This window comes from Uloborus diversus, chromosome 4, assembly GCF_026930045.1.
Source record: "Uloborus diversus isolate 005 chromosome 4, Udiv.v.3.1, whole genome shotgun sequence".
NCBI classification, from domain to species: domain Eukaryota; kingdom Metazoa; phylum Arthropoda; class Arachnida; order Araneae; family Uloboridae; genus Uloborus; species Uloborus diversus.
In genome coordinates this window covers 123,483,144-123,503,227 of record NC_072734.1, presented here as the reverse complement: position 1 = coordinate 123,503,227, position 20,084 = coordinate 123,483,144, and positions in this window count along the sequence as shown.

Below are 20,084 nucleotides of genomic sequence, written 5' to 3'. Positions count from 1 at the left end.
AGATTCGGAGTCCTCCCCTGTCAAATGTTCAAAATTGAAATTCAATTAACGCAATCGTAGACGATTTTAAATACTGTAGAAGGTTTTGGAGATCTCCTCCGAAAAATTTTCTGAATTGAAACCTTAACAATGAAATTTTTGAGGATCTTCGGTAATATTTGGAGGACGACAGTTTTGGGAAACCTAAGGGAGTTTTTTTTTTAACATTACTGCCCAAAAGACGAAATTTATTCGGCCTTGAATGATGATTAATGATTAATGGAGAGGGTGTTTCTCGGAGGTTAAGTCGGGAGTAAGCACTCTCACGGTTTTTTGAAAATGCAGTCCTAAATACTCAGGTGTAGGCCATCTTTAATGACGTTATGGTAAGGGATGGGGTTTGAGAACGTTTTCCCGGGATTTTTTCAAAGCCTAAGTTTTTAAAACTCACTTCCAGCCCAGCTTTGGGGACGTAAAAAGAAGGGTTTGGAGTTCCCCACTTTTCCTTTCAGTTTGGCTACGTCCCTTCTATCTTCATTGTAAATTTTAATTATTGATAAACATATTGTGGTAATATTTTCTTCCAATTTTTCTTTGCCAAACATGGTTATTTGCTTGGATTTTCCATAATAAAGTTTTCAATTTCCCGCCTAATATTTTTGTTTTCCTGCAATACAAACGTTTGTGGCCTTAGAAAGAGGACTTTTAACATTTTGAACGGAGGTGGTAATTTTCAGCGATACCCCGATACCTTAGGTCTATTCCACTTCATCTTATTTTAAATGTGCCTCCTGCATCTCTTGATCAAGCTTTGATTTACTTACGATTTTTACATTCAAACATTTAGAATTTTTGGTGTGAGTATTCATTACAATACCTTGAATCTCTCTTTGCATTTAACTGTTTTTCTCTCTCTCTTTATTTCAAATTTATTTCGGCGACCTATACATTTTTCTCCACTTAGCAATTATTTTCAGGACAACATTTTTCTTCAAAAAAAAAAAAAACATATGGGAATGTTTCGGCGACCCCTATCCTATGGGCTGCCCTAATGAAGTTGTCCTGTTTATGATTTTTTTTTTTTCTTCTGTTTCTCTCTTTAAACTGAAGAACTATATGAAACATGGCTTTGTATAACCAGGGTCGCAGAGAGACAAGGCGTGCACCATGTTAGTTTTGTAGCCGGTCCTCCCTCTCATTTTGCTAATTTTACTCTATGTACAATACTTTAATTTGAGTCGAGCCCATACTTTCCGACTAGACAGACATACCCACTCTGCGGCGTAGTCAAGTGTACTGCACAGAATTTTTTTTTTTTTTTTTTTTTTTTTTGCGTTAGTAAAAGTTTTTGAAGCTTACATTTCCGCGGTCCTTACTTAGATACTCTTAATAAAAGAGAATCATGGATGTTCCTAAATTGTATTTTAAGATTGCATTTTCTATTCAAACTTTACAAAAATACTTTTTGTCACTATTATTTCGATTGTTCATTTATAATAACTATTTTAATTCTAAAAAACAACGAAGCGTTTTCCTTTTTCTTCGTTAGTTGCATCGCTAAAATGAAATTTGCGGCCCCACTTCTGAAAAAATGGGGGGGGGGGGGGGTGCTACGGCGATGGCCCTGAAGAGTACGTGAAAAAAGTATTATTAATGCAGCTATTTCTTGCTGAATGAGTTAAAATATTTTTTCATTCCAAAGTTCAAAAATTCATTTTCTAAAGAAAAAAAAAACCTTCTGAAAAAAAATCCCCCCCAAAAACTTTGATGGCGCAACTTGCGCCATAATCCCCCCCTGTGGGCACCCCTGGTACTGCTGTAAAGATTTTTAAAGCTTTTAATTTTGTCACATATAATCTTACATGTAGTTCAAATGACCGATTGTAACTCAAATGATAGTTTTTGAAAATGCCCTGTACAGATTTTGGTACCAATTCAAACTTTGAGTACTTCAAATGTTTCAAAGCTTGTAGCTTGCTGAAAAAATGTAACTATCTCGATAAAATAAGTGTCATTTTATAGGATTTTGTTTGCTGTTTTCAAATATGTATCCATGGAAAATCATTCCTATATTTTTCCGTTTTGTGTGTAGATTTTTCAAAAATTTCAGAAATCTGTCCTCATCACAGAAAATTTTTTTAGGCTCATTTTTTTCTATCTTCTTGGTTACGGTTACAAATTGCAGAGGATAATGGATAGTTCTATGCTCCACTTGGGCTCTTCTAACGCCCCCTTACTTTTGGCAGATTAGGTCAAATTCAAACTTGACACATGTTTATACATATATATACACACACATTAACTGTAAGTTATAGATAATGTTATTAGAGTGAGCAACGGGTAATTGAATTGGCCACTTTAGTGAATCTATTCCTCAAAAAAGAAACGAAATCCAGTTTTAACATTAAAAAATTGCAGAATATTTGAAACAAACATGCAGCTTAAATGAATCAAGCGCTTGAGACTGACCATTTCTCTCTCTCTCTCTCTCTCCGACAAACGTGATGCATTAGAGCAGTCTTTTTTCCTTTGACTTTGTTTAGTAAAATAAGTTTTTTTTTTTAAAAGTAAATAGTGAAACAAAGGGGAGGCAGAGTATTGCACACTTTTCGTAACAATTGTCTCAAGACATAGGGTCAACAAGACTTTTCATCGTTAGTGTTAGCATTGAAACGATGAGGTACCAATACCAAAAACTACGGGTCGATTGATGACATTGAAAAAAGAATGTTTAAATTAATTATTTCCTAGTTCTAGCAATCAAAAAGAGATGCATTTTTCGAAGCACATAAGTTAAAATCTAAACTTTGTAATTGCTTTTTCGTGCTGTTTTGTGATTAAATTCTTAAAATAATCAGAGAATGGATATTTTGGGTGCGAGGTATACTTCTAATGATATCTCGTAAGTTCTCTGAAATTGTATGTAAAATTCCATGTTAAAAAAAAGAAAAGAAAAACGCTCACACAATTTTGTTTAATTCATTTAAAATTCGCTTAAACAAACATGATTCATTTTAGCGACGGGTACAAAAATTCATTTGCTCTCTTATCTGTGACTCATGAAAAATAGAATTGTATTGATACTGGCGCTCTGTTTTTTTATACAGTGCTCCAAACATATTAGATGCTACACTTTTTTGAAATTCCTATATATTTTTCTACAAAACTCCTATATTTTTCCTTTGGAACTCCTATATTTTCCTTTTAAACTCCTATATTTTTCCTTTTAAACTCCTATATATTTTGCTATCAAACTCCTATATTTTTTCTTTTAAACTCCTATATATTTTTCCCCGCTTGCTATGAGCCCTGGATGTCCTACATGAGTTCGTACCAGAGTTACTGTAAATGCACCACGAACTCGATCAAACTCGTAGGCTGCCCAATTTACTATCCGAAGCGATTCAGTATATGCCAGAACAGTGACAAATCAGATCAAGAGAAGGTGGTAGTGTGGAAGAGGAAGTTCTCTGACACCATTTCTCTGTTTGACCGAGCATTGTCCTGTTATAAAATGGCTCCTGGGAGTCTTACCATAGGTGTTAACACACGTGACAGTCGCATGACACAATTGTACGATTAGGCTGTCATGGTGATGTGAATCAGCATTAAAACGGGCACTGTTTCGCAGGGGCGGCAAATAGGGGGGGTCAAGAGGGGGCGGTCGCACCCCCAAATTTTTTTAAGCAGAATGATAGAAAATGGGTGAATTCAATGTATGTAAGTCGGAAATCAATATTCATTAAAAAAATCTTGCTGGTTCTCAGTAACTATTTGTTGAAACTCGACACATTCCCAGACTAGAAAAAGTGTTTTTCGCTATTTGGATGATGACTTAGAAATTAACGAAATATTTTTCGGCCTTTTCACGGCTGAACGATGGTATGTCCAATATGAGAGGCTCGTGCAAAGTGGTGTAGCTGCATGGTTTTCTCAAGAAAATTCCTTGATATTTTACATTCACTTTTATGCTCATTTTTTAAGTGTATATTTATTTAATGGGTGTTCATCGCTTTCTTTTGCTAGAAATACGTTTCAGCTGCTCAATGCATTATCTGCCTTCATAGCAACTTCTTAAAAATGCATGTGCTTATTGAATAAAAAAAGACAAAATACCCTTTATGGGGCTCTATAGTTCTGCAATCTCGAAGTGACGCAAGATGGTCTTCAAGAGTTAAAACCATAAAAACCTTTCTCTATAACTTCAAAGCAGTGATTTGACGACTGTGAGAATTATTGCAAAACGATTCTTTCAATGGTGAAAAAGCTCATGCCCTTCAGCATGTATGACTTTGTTTGAATTTTTATTCAATTTGTTTCTATTGCGGAAAGTGTTTTAAAAATGCTTTACTCTATCAAAACATCTTCAATCCGCCACATTTAATTTTCGGACTATTCAAGCCACAGTTCAATCTACAATTGATCTGTGCGTTCATACTACCATAGTTCAATCTGCAATTGAAATTGAAAATAGATTTTACATAGATGCATATTTCAATCAATGGTGAAACGTTTTCAAAAAAATTCTTCCTCCGAGCCAATTTAAAAAAGGCGCTAAAAAAAGAAAAATCCACATGATGATGTGAAGTCAAACACTGATTTTTTAATATTTTTTTTATGAAGTAATAGATTGTTTTTCAAACAAAATTAACACAAGATTTGATGATAATTATTTTTCTGCATGGTTGGCTCTATATTATCTGGATTGGATTTTTTGAAAACGAAAAATAAAATGTTTCAATTATGAGTAAAATTTTTAGCACTAGGCAAGAAAAATTACAGGCAATATACCGACAGACCGGTTATCACATCCAGAGACTGCAGTTCCGTCTTTGTTGTGGACTCTTTAGCCTGGAATAGTGAATAACAGAGCTGGTGGTAGATGACATCTCATTGAAGCTGAGAGCGCCGACGAGACTAAATTATTCAATGATGAAAAATTAAGCTCCTCGCAATTTTTGAAGTTGCCTGTGTGATTTTGAAGAGCAAGACATAAAAAGTGTTTTCATACATAACTTTGTTACTTCAATTATTTTTTAACTATTCCAATCAGCTCAGCTGGTAGAGAAAAATATTTGTTAGGTTAGAGAAATATTTTCGAAGCAGAATGGGCAAAAGAAAAAAAAAAGAAAAAACCTTTTCTATTTAGCTGTACTGGCAAAAAAGGACAACACTGGGCACTGATAGTAAGACGATTCCCTGCTCTTCTGAATTCCAAGAAACATGCATTAAAACTTTTCCAAAAGGTAAAAAAACTTCAGTATCGAGATGTTTTGTATGATAACTTATTAGAAAATGAATCAAAATTTTAATTGCTTCCAAGCACTAATTTTTATTCATATTAAACCGATTTTATGACCACTTCCTGTTAGCTAATGTGGTTGCTTGTTACCGCACTGTGGTAATACATATTTAAGAAACTCGACCCCCCAAATTAAAGCCTGAAATGCCGCCCCTGCTGTTTCGTATACGATAGCATCCCATTACATTACCCTATCTGTGGGTGCGGTGTGCCACTGAAAAGCAACGGCACTTTAGAGCGTTGAAAAGGGAGTCTCCACAAGTGTACACGATTATCATTTCTCAAATTAAACCTGTATTGAATTCGTCGCTAAAGGCGATCTGAATCCATTCGGTTTCAGTCCAATCTCGTCGAATCTGACATTACTCCAAATAGAGGCCGATGGTGTAAAAGTCCTAACGCTGCCTTTGTTTTCAGTGGCACACCGCAGCCACAATTGGGTTCATAGTTTTACTTCTATGTTTTAATCACTTTCTTATACTAATGTTGTCTCCACGTACGTAAAATTACGTTTCATTTCGACATTTTATTTCACAGGAGCGTATTTTTTTTCAAATATAGAGTGTATTAATTATTTTTATACACCTAAAGAATTAAAGTTATATGGAATGTATGTTCCACAATACCTTATCTGTTTTTCCCCTCTAAAAAACATGTTAAATAAGACTAAATATTAAAATGAGTCTTTAATTCGTTAATTTTCGTATTAAATAATGACCAGTGGCGCACACAGGAACTTTTCAATGGGAGGGGGGGGGGGGGTTCCAGGATCAAACATCCACCATTTTCATATCTTACACCAACACACATCCAAATGTGTTCTTATCGGGGTCATTCCATACAGATTCAACAGTTGAGTGCGCTCGACCATTTTTAATTTTTTTGAAACTCATATCCCAAAAAGATGCATATGAATGATGTTTAAAACCACTTTTATTTTTTCTCTTACCTTAACCCTTGATTTTTTAGGCGTCATCAAACGTGATTTTCGCAGTCAAAAATGGGACTTTTAGACCTTTGCATTTTGGCCAAAATCTATTTAAATTACATTTATGGCAGTTAATTTTACGCTTTGATGTTAAAGTGCATAAGATGATAGTCTCACATGCTGAGTTACGTGGCTGTAACTTAATAATTAAAATAATGGCAACAGGTTAAAGTTCAAGGTCAAATGTAAAATTTTTACTCATTTCAAAGGGTCATAACTCGCTTAGGGGACGGAAACACAAAATGAAATATGGCAAAAACTAATCACTGGAGTCACACTAATGAGAAAATATAGCTGTAATTGTGTGTTTGTTTACCCTTTACAAATTACAGCCCCTCAAAGATCAGAAAATTGAGAAAAATGACATTTTTAGACCAGTGTAAACCAAAAGGGGATGGAATTAAAAAAGAAATTTCTTGGCCAATTGAATATTCCATTCAAGTACTATACATGTTATATATATTGTTTTGTGTATTTGGTTTGTAAAAATGATACAGGTTTTTGAAATTGAGAAATTTTGATAGTTAATTCACGCACTAAAACAGAAATAAAAAGTGTGAAAACTTCATTGCACATTCTTAAATGGCCTATATAATATATTATACTGAAAAAACATATTTTAAGTATAAAAAAAACTATTTTAATTTGATAACTTAGTAATATTTGGACATAAATGAGAAGTTCATACTTGATTGACAGCTTAAGTAGTTAATTTATAGACTATCTACACACACAAATGTTCAATACACACAATTATATGCTCTGTACATTAACATATCTAAATTGCCTTAAACATACGCAAAAACATTATATATACAAAATTTAAATTTTAAAAAGTGCGTTTTTTATTTCTTGTTTGAGTGTAGTTTTGAAAAAATGAACTCACCTAGTAGTCCTATAGTTGTAATGGTGACTCAAGTATATGGCGTTTTAAAATGCTTTACCAAGGCAAATTCATAATTTGATACTTCGAAAATTTACTAGGAGCAAGACAATGACAGAGGTTTTAAATTTAGTGATCAACACAAGCTATGTAATAACTTTTTTAACAATAATGGGCATTTTCCTTTGATAGTCTTCTTAGTAACACACTATTCTTTATACATATTGCTAGGGGACAATAATTTTACATTGATAATATTTAAATACGGTGGCATAAAGCAGTGATTAAATGTTGTATTGGGAATTTTATTTGCAGAATCAAACCTTTCTTGCAGCATTTTTTCAGCTAATTTATTATACTGAATGCTCACAAGGATACATGCAATGTTTAGTAGCAAAAATGCAGAAGGTATACATTTCTGTGGGAATTAAAATGTGACTTCTAGTAGTTCTTTGCAAGCTAGTCTTAGTAGTATCAATTCTTTTTACGGTTCTTCCGATTCTGTTACAATGTCCATTGCTGTGTGATATTGCATAAAAATGCCATTCAGCTCTCAAGTTGACATCCGTTTCGTGATTACATAAATTAAGAAAGTTCTTTCTATTTTTGTTGTGTATTTGAGTAAAGTATTTCAGTACGCCACATGCTGTGTCACCACCAGAACTATAGTACTACTGCGTGAGTTCATTTTCTTAAAACTACACTGAAGCAAGAAATGAAAAACGCACCTTTTTTTTCCTTTCAACTATGTAGATAATGCTTTTGCACGTGTTTAGGCAAGTTACATAAGTTAATGTACAGAGCGTATGTTTGTATGTATTGAAAATTTGTGTGTGTATATAATCTATAAATTAACTACTTAAGCTGTCAATCATGTATGAACTACTCATTTATGTCGAAATATTTCTAAGTTATCAAATTAAAATAATTATTTTTATACTCACAATATGTTTTTTCAGTATAATATATTAGATAGAGCACAATATATTAAGAAGGTGCAATGAAGTTTTCACACTTTTTATTTCTGTTTTAGTGCGTGAATTAACTATCAAAATTGCTCAATTTCAAAGACCTGTATCATTTTTACAAACCAAATACACAAAACAATATATATAACATGTATAGTACTTGAATGGAATATTCAATTGGCCAAGAAATTTCTTTTTTAATTCCATCCCCTTTTGGTTTACAGGGGTCTAAAAATGTCATTTTTCTCAATTTTCTGATCTTTGAGGGGCTGTAATTTGTAAGGGGTAAACAAACACACAATTACAGCTATATTTTCTCATTAGTGTGACTCCAGTGATTAGTTTCTGCCATATTTCATTTTGTGTTTCCGTCCCCTAAGCGAGTTATGACCCTTTGAAATGAGTAAAAATTTTACATTTGACCTTGAACTTTAACCTGTTGCCATTATTTTAATTATTAAGTTACAGCCACGTAACTCAGCATGTGAGACTATCATCTTACGCACTTTAACATCAAAGCGTAAAATTAACTGCCATAAATGTAATTCAAATAGATTTTGGCCAAAATGCAAAGGTCTAAAAGTCCCATTTTTGACTGCGAAAATCACTTTTGATGACCCCTAAAAAATCAAGGGTTAAGGTTAGAGAAAAAATAAAAGTGGTTTTAAACATCATTCATATGCATCTTTTTGGGATATGAGTTTCAAAAAAATTAAAAATGGTCGAGCGCACTCATCCGTTGAATCTGTATGGAATGACCCCTCGATTGTCGAGAACAAAAAACATAAAAAAAATTGAATAATTACTTAGCATTCTTTATCTTTATCTTTACTAATAATAAAGCTGAAAGTCTCTGTGTCCCGATATCTCTCTGTCTGTCAGGATCTCTGTGACGCGCATAGCGCCTAGACCGTTCGGCCGATTTTCATGAAATTTGGCACAAAGTTAGTTTGTAGCATGGGTGTGTGCACCTGGAAGCGATTTTTCGAAAATTCAATTTTGTTCTTTTTCTATGCCAGTTTTAAGAAAATTTTTCCGAGCAAGTTGTCACAACGTGGAATAGTATATTACGAAATCATCATAACGTGGAACCGTAACATGGGCGAGCCATTTAACACAGCATTGGCGAGAAATTAATCATCCATTATTTGTTAATATACAGGCGAATCAAATGACCTTTTAATTTTCTACTAAGGGCGAAGCCGTGCGTGTGCCACCATTAATTAATAACATTAATTTATTAATAGCAAATATTTAAATAAAATATCAGACAGAACAAGAATGAGTGCATTTACTTTTCTCATAATTAATAAAAAGAGCGAAGCAAAATCATCAATATAGAACAATTTATGTTCACATACAGTTCAATTTTGCAGGGAAATGAAAATCGAAAATACGTTATATTTTTTCTCATTTATTAAATCTGAAATAATCGTACCATTGCTTGGAATTATTTTACGTACTATACATACATAGGAAAATAATCAATCGAAAACACTCAAGGGTAATGAGAATGGTCCGGACCATAGGCGTCGGAACCGGGGGAGCTGGGGGAGCTTGAGCTCCCCCTGGAATATAGCAAACCGGCTCAGCTCCCCCGGAAAATTCTAGGACTGCAGCTTATTGCCGTACATTGATTTCCTCAAACCTGATTTCAAAAATGTGATCTGTTTTTTCTAGGAATTTCGGAATTTCCACCATAAGCATTCCATAAGTAACAAAAGCAGGGGGCAGACGGAGTGGTTAGTGAGTGCACTTGAATTCACCTTCACCTTTTTTTTACTGTTAAAACATCTCTTGATTCCAGAAATGCGGAAAAGTGGGCTCTACCCCGCGGCCTGCGAAAATCAGTACCAGTACCAATATGGATTTGCTCCCCACCTTGAGCTCGTGTTTCGGCTTTCGAGAGCGGCATTGCAGTTTAGTTCATATTCTTATTAGTTTTGCATGCGGTTTTTTTGTCCAATGCGGTGGCGAATCCAGAATTTTGTTCTGGAAGCGGCTGAGGTAGTTGAAATTCTTGCTGAGGTCTCCTTGTCATTACCAAAATTTATCGATGTAAACGAAAGTGTTCTGTATCATTATCTGCTATCTAGGGATGTTAATGACTAATGAATCTCTCTGAGTTACATTTGAAATGATCTAAAATTTGGAATTCAGTGTTAAAACTCTAAATTTTAAACGTATATTCAAAGTTTTTTCATTCATTTAGGCATATTTGTTATGCAATTCGAAGGCAAAATTTTCAATTCTTGTTAAGGATGCAAAACAATTACGCTGACAAGGTGATGTAAATGAAATAGAAGGAAGAAAAGCTGAAAGATGTTAAACAAATAGTGAAAAACAGCGAGAAAGAAGACAAAATTTTAAGAATTGATATTAAACAGGAAAATTAAAGAGAGAGAAAGAAAGAAAAACAAGTAGTTATTATATCTACACTTTTTTCTCCTTTCTTTCTTTCAGTGAGTAAATGTATAAATATTTGGAACAGGTAGGGAAAAAGTTCAGAAATTTGAAGGGAAATTTCGGAAAACTAATGCTCTTGTTACTATCGCAAATTTGTATATCAACCTTAAGAAGAGCGAAAACAAATTAATTGATAAAGATAGAATGGATGTAGGAAATTATATCTATATCTTTTTTTAACATTAAGATGCATAGACAGAGGGTGAAAGAATTTATTTCTGGTATGGGGGTGGCTGCAGCCTCATAGTCCCCCCCCCTCCCTGGATTCGCCATTAGTCCAATGATCACAAAAAGAGATAATAATGAGCCAGTTTGGCATTTAAATATGAATAACATGGAAGGTGCTCCAGACATGACTGAAAAAAGGTTACTAAGGTTGTTTGTACTTGTTCAAATAATGTTGAACTTGTTCAAATAATTTCAACTTTCCAAAGACTTACAGTGGCTCCCAAAAGTATTCGTACACTTACGATTTTCAATGAAATACGCCATTATCGATTCGTTAAAATTAATATTTTGGAACGGGTATTTAATTATAAGATCTATGATATATTTTTTAACAAAACTACATGGAAATTGTTAATAACATAATAAAACTTGATTTTTAAAGAAATCAGTAATCAAAAAGTGCCAGAAACTTGATCTCACAAAAGTCTTCGTACACTTTGAAAAAATGTCAAAAAACTAGTAAATAATCTAACTTTTTACTAAGTTATTATTTAGTAGAATATCATGCAGTATCAGCAACAGCTTTTAAACGTCTGGGAATAGATTTCATTGTTTTTTTTTCTTTCTTTTTTTTTTTTTTGAACAATTTCTGAGTAAGTGTTCAGTCGTACTTCGAGTCTTACTGTTTCAAATTCGTTTTCCATTTCAATAGTGTATTTTCGTATATCCAACCGGATATCTCCAAATATGTTCTATTAAGTTTAAATCTGGCGATTGAAGAGATATTTCTAAGCTTAATGACGATATTTGAGGCACGCCAAACGCAAACGTGTGCTTCTTATCGTTATCTTGATTGAAAAAAACGTTAGTTGTTTCCGATTGCCAAATTTTGGGCTAATAATTTAAAATTCTTTTTAAAAATATTTCACTGAACAGCATGATTCATCGAAAAATTTCAAACTTCCAAGTCCTGCACCCTCACACAAGAACATCTTCACCGTCTTGATTAACTGATCCCAACTAAGTTCTTTAGATTTAATTTCTCATTTTTTCTATTTACAATTATGCAACAATTTAACCCAAAATGTTGAATTTATTTTTATCTTTAAGTAAGACGTTGATCCAAAATATTTTGAGCTTATTTATCATTGATTTTACGGCGGAAAACGTAAGCTTTCTGTTTTTCGCACGAACAAGAAAATTTCTGCAGGAAGAGGTCCCATTTAATCCAGGTAATCAGAGAACTTGGCGAATAATTTTAGGGGGAAATTAAACAAAAAGGTTTCATTCAATTCTGCAGAAAATTTTTCATCACTCAAAGGTGTATTTTTCATCATTTTTTTTTAACTGTAAATCTCCGATCACGCTTTGTTAATTTTGCATTTGATATTTTCTTATACCTTGTTTTCGATCCGATTCTTGTCTTTAAAGCATTTTATCAAGTACTTCACTATGGAATGGTATAAATTAACTAATTTACAGACATTTCAAACTAATTTACGGCTACTGAGAGAGAAAAAACATCAAATTTCGGATTGTGTTTTTGGTTTATGCGCATAGCTGCCATTTAAAAATAATAAACAGAATATTAGGGCATAAATAAACAAAAAATTAATGCCAAATGACTTTACAGTGTGCCATCACAATGCAAAAATAAAAAAAACAACTTATGATAATTTTAATCATGAATTTATTCGAAAATATTTCAGTGTGCGGTGACTTTTGTGGCGTATTTTTTTTTCGCTGACCCTTCGTCTTTTGACAAATTTCAAAAATAAAATCTGGCAATATTTTGAAAAAAAAAAAAAAAAAAAAACTACTGGGTTTTATTCAGAATGGCGTAGGAATGGTGTGAAAAAGAAATGGACTTCATATTCGAATTCAGTTTCGCGTTATTTTGATTTTACTACAAAATTTCAAGATGTACGAACACTTTTGGGAGCCACTGTATCTCATGTTAAGTTATCTGACCCCTCAGATTATACTTTACGAAGTACAGTTATTCTTGTTTTTTGAGCAATCACGATTGCTTATTGCTTTCATTTGACTGTTTTGATGTGCTATCATTTTATTTTCCCGCCAGCACATTCTGCAGCACCACCGTCGACCGACCTCACGATGCTGCTCCTCTAGCGAAAACCATCTCCAGATGGCGTCAATATCCTACACTTACACGCATACATACACGCACGTACAAACAAACACATACACACACATACATACACCTACACACATACACAAACACATACACACACGCATACATACGGACATATACACACACACCTACACACAACTACCCACACACTCATGCCTGCACACAGACACAAACACATATTCCTACACACACATACACATTCCCCCCCCCTACCACAAACACTCACACACACAACTACCCACACACTCATACCTGCACACAGACACAAACACACACGCCTACATACACACACACACTCGTGATTGGGAAAAACATAATTTGAATTCCAGATGCCAAAATTCAAATTATTTTTATTTTATTTATTTATTTATTTTTTTTTTTTTTGCTTTCTCAAAATTACGATTTTTTCATCACTTACAGATATATTTTTATGCGAAAATTGTTACCTTTCATCTATTATTGCAGAAAAAAAAAGCCAACAATATTTTATAGTTTCTATCAAATACTCAAAGACTTTATACTAAAAATTTATCTGAACAATAAAATATATAGTGAACAATTCATTTTAACACATATCCAACGTTCTGTTTTTCCGCCCTCCTTTTTCATCTATTACCCCTTTTCTAGTTCTCAGAAAATAAGAAAGTCTTCTAAATGCTACGCTGTCGAAGCCTCCCCTTTCCTCCAAAATTATTACAGAGCGCCTCAAATTTTGTTTTCAAGGCTCAATTCCCTGAAAATTTCCGGAAGAGAGTCCTTTGAATGCCTTGCCCCCCAACAACATGGGAGATTATGTAATATTCCGTTTTTGCGACTTCAATTTCAAAAAAATTGCTGGACCCCTAACGCCAACAAATATGATTCACAGTCGCGTTTTTCAGCAACTACAATTTCGAAAAAATTAAGAAGAAACCTCTGAACCTTTTCTGATTACATCATTGAAAAACGCTCTCCATTAGGACTTCAATTTTGAAAAATTTCCAGGGTAGAGCCCTAGTACAGCCTTTTCCCCTGCCATCATTGAATGTTGTCTACAATTACGTTTTTAGGACTTCTAATTCGAAATATTGGGACGGAGATGTAAATCGTTCGAAAAATCGATCGAGGACAATCCTTCGAGTCATATTTTCACTAAAGGCAACACAGATGGTATATAATCGCGTTTTAAGACATTAATTTCGAAAATTTATCTGGGAGGTTATTTGAACCTTTTCTCCCCTTAACATTATCAAAGATCACCAATAAATTCGATTTTAGAACAAGAATTTTGAAAATTTTCCGAGAGACACCCCAAAACACCTCTATTTCTACGTACTCATCTTCGAGTACTAACCGACTCCTTTTCAAAACCAGAAGTTTAATCACCTCATTCTCTCCATAAACAATTGTATATATACAATATTCAATAAGAGATGGAAGCTTCGAAACCAATTTTTTATTGGGAAAAACGTTTAAAAGCCTCCCTCCCCCCGCCACCCCCCCCCCCTCCCCAAAATTATTTTCTGGTTGCGCCTCTGCTTCTGCCCCTTAGATTCCAGACACTTCTTATACTGTGTCCCAGCTCCCCCTACTTCTACAAAGTTCCTACGCCTCTGGTCCGGACCCCCTGGACCCTCCCTTGTGTGCGCCACTGATAATGACAGAAGTGAAAATGTACAAAATTCTTCAAAATAGCTAATTTAAGTATTTGTACAAAAATTTCAAAACATTTTTGTTAACTTCGTATGTTTCTGGGGAAAAAAAAAAAAACAAATTTTAAAATACACGTAGATTATGATACAGAGACAATACGTTTTCAGATTTCTTCCCCTTTTTACTTTCTTCTTTGTCTACTATCAAGAAGGGTGAAACTATTCGAGTTTCGAAGGATTTGCACGTTTTGAGATGTGTTGAGTCCATTTTGACCATTTGAGCTGTACTGGTGCCAGAAGTTTTACTGCAATTAATTACGATCGTCAATTTCCCAATGAAAGAAATCTTTTTGCTTTTCCGAATAGCAGAATTTTGTAGCAGCGATTACATGTTAGATCCGAGAATCCATAATATACAGGTAGAGGTAGAACAAAGTTTCATGATGGCTGCAATATAGAACATACCAGTTTCTCATAATGTTATCTACTCAGAAAACTATTGCTCTCGTATTGAAACCTATGTATTTCCTGATTCAGAAAGACACTTCTTGGTCAATTGCGAATGATTAAGAAAGTCTTTTGAATCTTAATCTTATCGGTTTCTAAGAAAATGTTCTTTTTACTTGTGATTGGGAGAGAAGATTGATAACTTCTCAAATTCATATTGAGAGGAATTTTCTCAAGATCATTGTGTGTCCTGCGATTTTTAACTCCAATACTCATTTTTTGAATTTACGAACATACATAATCTTTTGACTTCCCATTTTTCTCTTTTCATTTCTACTCCTTAATGAAATAATGATTCTAACAAAAATAAGCAAAGAAAGAAAGAAAGGAAAATAAAAAAATAAAAATAAATGAAGTTCAAAAGCTTGTGTTGATTGATTTGTCGATTGATTGTTAAGTACTGGAGACAAAATCTTTTCCTTTTCCTTTTTTTTTTTTTTTTTTTTTTTTTTTGTGATTTTGGAATCTAATCTTGGCGAAAAGTTTTTAATTATAACTAACAACCAAACGGCACGACCTTGAGGCTCACAAATCTCGGCAAAATTCTGGATTTAAGTCAGTTCGCACTATATATGAACCCAGGTGAAGCAGTTTGACTGCATAGGCTCTAGTTCGGCTGCAATGGCGATCCGAAGTTGCTAATTGAGTTCAGAAAAGCAATAGTTTTTTATTTAAATTTTTTTTATTTTACTTTTTTTTCTTGCAAATGCACTGCAGTATGAACCAACTGAATGCATTCAGAACATGGAATAAATATCCCCTTCCCTTCTTTGTACTGACAAGAGATGGCGAATGTGTTGGGAGGGCAGATGCTGTGCCAAAGTTATAAATGCCAATGAAACCGCCATTGCAATTCTGAAGTCCTGGTACTCCGACTGGTTCAGACGTAGACGGCAAAAACTTGAGGACCACGAATGTGGATAACTTCCGGATTTAGGTCAATTCGTACTACATATGAGCCCAGGTAAAATAGTTTGCGTGCATAGGCTCTAGTTTTCCTGCAAGTATTGTCTAGATTTACTTGTTTGGCTTCAAAACTGTTTTCTTCGGCACAATATTTGCTCTCCTAACATCGTTCACGTCTCTTGTTAAGCACATTGTAGGGGCGAGGACTATTTTTCTACATTGTGAATGCACTCAGTTGGGTGATACTGCAGTGCAATCAAAAAAAGGCAAAAATAGTTTAATTTCAAGGAAAAACCATTGCTTTTTTCTGGAGCTAAGCTAGCAAATTTGGATCCCTGTTGCGGTTGAACTAAAGCCTAAGCAGTCAAACCGCTGGTATCTCGGTTCATATCTAGCGCGAATGGACCAAAATCCAGAATTTCATCCAGATCCGGGACTCTCAAGGTCGTGCCGTTTGGTAGTAAGTAGACGATGCTAAAAGTTTAAAATTTCATCAAAAAATAAACAACCTAATTATTTTAGCAGTAAGTTACCTCTTCTAAGCCAGGGCTACACTGTTAAAACTACAGGTTGCGTTTGGCACCTTTCAGGGGGAAACGCTTGTTCACCAGCGACACCCAATACAGAGCCGAAATCGCGCCTTTTACAAGGGTGAAAAATGGGCACCTTTTAAGAGACAGACAGTGGGGGTGAAAAGAAGGAACCTTCGGAGAGATAAATGGTACCCTTAACTGATTTCTACAGTAGATCCTCTCCCCCCTCCCCCGTATTGTGTGCGTTTTTTGAATATTTTTGTGTTTATTGTTATTGGGTTTATGATGTACAATGTCTTGGTACGTTTTTCACATTGAATTAATTGATTTTGGATTAAAACTTGTCATTTAAGGCTTTTGATCACATTTCAGACTTTCCAACATAATTTAGAAGAGTTCATGGCTTCAATTCCTCTATTCGAGTTGTAACCCTTGGATTGTTCAGTAGTTTTAAATAATATTGACATTTACTACAGCATAGTACCAAAAATTAGGCATTAATGGATAATTTACAGGCACAGCCAAAAATATTCAGTTATATTACAATCACGGAAAAATCAAATCGTTTCATAAATTGCAGGCGTTTCATAAACGTTCAAAATATTTTAATCAAGAGTAACATACAGATACGTATATATGGTTCGACATTTGAATATCATATTTGAACATAAGTAATCTAAAAAATCACTTTTTTTTCTTTTTTAAATAGGAACTTATTTGACATTAAAAATAAAAACAAATTTTTAGCATCCTACATAGTAAAAAGCATTGGAAACAGAAATTAGAAAGAATAAAAAATAATAAACGCGTCTAGGCACTGCATTCTTTTTTTGAAATAGCACCAACGAAATATTTTCACGTAATGAGTCATGGCATAAAACAGATTTCTTTTCAAAGCATTTTTTTTTTCCTTCCTTTGCTACGTCTACGCAGCTATTTTATTGAGAAGATAAAGACATTTAGAGTATCAGAGCTGTAGCAGTTAGTTAAATCATTGCATTTTCATCCCGGTTACTTATTAATTATTTCGTATAGCTAACAATAAACATTTTTGGGGAAAATCCGCGAGGCCGCTGACGCGACAAACAAGTAACACCATATATTATTACACATGATAGAAAAAGCCATACATCAATATGTTAAAACGGTTAACTATAAACAATAAGTAATACTCAGTTTACTTTGTTGAAACACAACTCTGAACCGGAACGCACAGCGCATATGCGAGCGGGGCACCTTTTCGAAGGAAAAAGATTCAGTTATTGGCTACTTCGTGGGCTGATGGCCTTTCATTACCTTCTTTCATCCACTGAGGTGCTAAAAGATATCGGAACAATATTTCCTATCCTCCATGGCTCCCTGTGGTTCCGTCTTTGCACCCTAAAGCGGAAATTCGCTCCTATATGGCACCTCTGGTTATAACAGTGTAAGGCAGAACTTCATGCAATATGCCAGACAGCCCGGTATCACATCCTGGGACTGCAGTTTCGTTCTTATTAGAATTTATCCATAGACTAATAATAAGAGTAGACCGAGCTTTCTCATTCTTGCTGATAAAGAAAATTGGTTCATAGATGTATCATGTGACTAGTGGAAGGGCTTGGCGAAGACTTTGGCAGCATGGTTGCTAGATGGCAGCATTATCTATAGTTTGGCACTCGACATGTATTTTAAGACAATATGTTTTCATTAAAAAAAACTTCCAGGTGCAGAGACTGAACTGTTTCTTTTAGTTATGCATTATTTTGACATTAGTAATAGTTTTTGATCAGTTTTCGGTAACTTTTATTTCATTAGGAGCTGTCAGCGTTGGCGTGAACGAAATGGCGTAAACGTTTTGCGTTAACGCAAAAATGTACTAATCGGTATCTTAAATTGAAACTGTAGGTAAAAATCTTACCGTTTGCTGATTCTTCTTGGTCGCTTGCATCTTTTATTGCTTAGAGAGTTATTGAAATTGACTAAAGAAAATGCACAATGCTATCTAAACGAAAAACTCACTATATTAACAAAATATTTACAACTTAGAAGAACAAATTTACAAATCGGACTCCATAAAAGATCATTCTTCCGTGTTCCATCAATTCTATTTATTTTATTTCGCGCTGGCGTTGATCGTCTGCTACGATTAACGCCCGCTGTTGCTAGGATATCCACCAGTCACATGGTTTGGTTTATGAGCAGCAAAAGGGTTGCCATAGCTCCGTCTACTCTTATTATTAGTCTATGAATTTATCAGTCTGGATTAGTGAATAACCGAGCTGGAGACAGAAGTCATTCATCTCATTGAAAAATAATTTGTGAAACATTCAAGAATGGTGCTGTGCATAGATTCTTACTGTATTTTGATTTTCGACAGAAAAATTTCTTTTGTTTTTAACCAAACATTCGATATGCGGCCGAATCATCTCATTTCTCTTAGATATGGATGAGCTAGTTGAGTCGTTGTACTTAAAATGTTTCTTAAAAACCATTTTTAAAAACATTGTGTAGCAAAAGTGAAAAACTATTTGCATATCAGAATTTAAGAAGTCACAAGCACCCAGAAGACGTGGTTTTAGGCCATATTGCTGGTCCTATTATGTTCATAAAGGGTGTCCCAAAATTAATGCAAGATTTGAATTTGCCGCCATTTTTGCAGTAAATTGTTGGCAACAATTAGCAGCAAAGAACAATTTGGCAGCTGAGAGTTAAGGGTTATTAAAAAGGGAGTGTGTGTTATACGATACAATAACGTGTTTCCATTATTGAACAATTATTTGGATTCATGGCGATTGTCTAGTCCTGCTAGACAATTCTGAGATAAATTTAAAAACAAAAAGAACAATTATTTCAAAAATAATGAAAGTTGAGTCTCGTCAAGCAGTTACTGTTATTGGCGCGCGATATCGCAACACGGTAATGCACGGGTGACTGTGGGCTTGTTGACATAGACCTTTGACTTCAAATAACCCCCTAAGAAGAAATTAATGATGTTGAAGCACACGATCAAGGGTGCCAATTCTGATCACCGAAACGAAAAAGTACACGACCAGGAAATGCCTCATGCAGTAATTGAATTGTTTTACGGTCTGTATGGTAGCATAACACTTCATTTTTATTAACCCTAAACTCTCAGCTGTCAAAGTGTTATTTTTTCATGGCTGCCAAAAATTTGAGGCAAAAATGATGGCAAATACAAATCAAGCGTTAATTTTGGGACACCCTTTGCTTTCATACATATACATATTGTATGGCCAGCGGAAGAAAAGAAGAAAATTCTGACTTGTTATGATCCCCCCTAAAAAATATTTTGGCTACACTACACACGTGCGTCGTTTTGCTATTTTTTTTTCTATACTCTTTTCCGCGGTAAAGAATTTCTTCCGTCTGGTCATTTGTATGCAATTAGCTGCTTATTTACGTAATTTTTATGCAACGTCACAGTTGATTTCTGAAGCATTTTACCAGTGTCGAGATTCGTAATTGGGGTTTGTTTATACATTGATGTTGGGAATGATAATGAATTAACATACTCTGCTTCCAAGTATTTCAACAAATTAGAATATTCTGTATGAAATGAAAACAGTGCTTAAAAAACTGGAATAACAATTCCTAG